Source organism: Ambystoma mexicanum, chromosome 1p (genome assembly GCF_040938575.1).
Source record: "Ambystoma mexicanum isolate Mex_15411 chromosome 1p, UKY_AmexF1_1, whole genome shotgun sequence".
Lineage (NCBI taxonomy): Eukaryota > Metazoa > Chordata > Amphibia > Caudata > Ambystomatidae > Ambystoma > Ambystoma mexicanum.
In genome coordinates, this window is record NC_090921.1 from 2,696,699 (window position 1) to 2,698,599 (window position 1,901).

Below are 1,901 nucleotides of genomic sequence, written 5' to 3' on the forward strand. Positions count from 1 at the left end.
CCATCCTCCTGCGTGGAGGATGGAAGAATGTTATATGGGAAGGGAAAATCATAACGCTCTCTCACAGCCTTGTTTTATTTTGCATTTTTCTTTGAGATGGCAGCACAACATTTATCAGCATAGTTCCAGCCCCACCAATTGGACAAGTGTAATACAGATTTTCAACACCTTCGTTACAGAAAGTCATAATTCTATTAAAGACTCGGAGGCAAAGGGTTATGCTCAGTTCTACTCTTTACTTCTCGAGCAGCCAACAATGAAACTCATTATTCATCAAACTGACAAAGAACTACATTGTCCATGAAAACGTATGGGGAATTTGTAGTATGTGTTTGATAGGTTTATTCGTCCATGTGATCCCTCTAGTCCAATCACATTCTCAAAGTCCTTAAAAACATCACTGACTTCCTTCTTTCCTCCTCTTTCTGAAGCTGGTCGACAACTGAAACTTGCGCCCCAACTGGTAGATGCTTGAATTTTTTCCCCAAAAATATCGATCACTCCTCATGAAGCCATTGGTTTAGACTCTGTACCTGTCAAAACATATTATAACAAAAAGGAAGTTCCCAGAAAAACTTGAGTTTAAATATCGTTTGAGCCGCTACCAGTACCTATTCAACTGATAGCAAAAACAGAGCAAATCATTCAATTTACATATATGTGTTTTTGTCACACCATACATGACTTTTTATGTCATTAGGTCTTCTTTTCACATTTATTTTTAATATATATGGGGGCGTGTGTGTGTTTATATAAATATTCTTATTTATTATTTTTTATACATATACATGTATTTGTTCATGCCCCGGATAATCAATTCTTCAGTCTTTCACTGTCTTTTCAATCTTTACTTTGGTCGCAATGAAAGAGTAACCCACCTCTTTCTATGCCTTTGCCACCCTAGCCACGCCCCCGGAAGAGTCACGTCTTCCGTGCTTTGCAGGCAGACGTACCGAGACAAACAACAGACGGGCACCCAGTCATTGGTCTCTCTCCAGCTGGAAACATTGCACAGGTAAGAAATGTCCATTTGACTATGTGTTGCTCTACGGCCTACGTTGCCGTGCATCTGCTTCACGTACATTCTATTTTGTCCTTAGTTATCGCACTGACGTGCATATGGATGGCTTCTGATATGCTGCAAGCAACCTGCTCTCCTTATCAATCTATGCCGGAATCGAACGGCGCTACATCATACTCGATCGCACTGCCGATCTGAGGACTAAGGTTTGTTCATATTTACTTTACGAACCTCATGCCCATATTTATTAAAGGGAAGCATTTCAGCCTCTATTTTTAATCCTATGTCTGTGTTCTACTTCAGACGTGCCCATGCACCTTGGAGACATCGATATTTTCCATTTGTGGTCTTCCAGCTACAGGACTTTGACGGCTGCAGGCACATTTAGGTGGCTCTTTTGTCACCTTTCTAGGTATGAATTGTTTTCATGCTTTGTAGGTTCACTGCTTATTCTGCACACAGGTGATGGCTGCTACAACTATTCTTTAAAGTAATCCTTGTGGTTGGTTCTTCTGTATCACTTATTCACGGTGTTCTTCACTCTTTCAAATGAATTTAGGGGCTTTGGTGTCCAGCGAGACAGTTGTAGGGATGGGGGCCCTGTTGTGCTAGCCTAACAAGGACGGTTTGCCTGACGTTTAGCCACATCTGGTGGCATTTCTAACCCACCATGCACGTTGAAACCTCAAGCTGCTTTTCAAATTTCTTTTGAAACTATCTCATTTAATGTAATTTCATTTGATTGCGTTTGTAGGGGCTGTACATTAACATCATTTATCACCTGAGGAAGGTGGTTTTCAACTGTCCTATACCACCGAAACGCTGTTGCCGCCACGAATTGGCTGTAGGTACGCAAGTACCCTGCACCAGCAAACGTGGC

General features: G+C 41.6%; 1 long non-coding RNA gene across 1 annotated transcript; it reads left to right on the top strand.

Annotated features, from left to right (window-relative positions):
* The first annotated feature begins 904 nt into the window (after positions 1 to 904).
* On the top strand, positions 905 to 1,434 carry LOC138568693 (uncharacterized). Its single transcript, XR_011302990.1, has 3 exons — positions 905 to 1,015; positions 1,101 to 1,227; positions 1,325 to 1,434. It is a non-coding gene; the product is annotated as an uncharacterized lncRNA (long non-coding RNA).
* Positions 1,435 to 1,901: the final 467 nt, after the last annotated feature.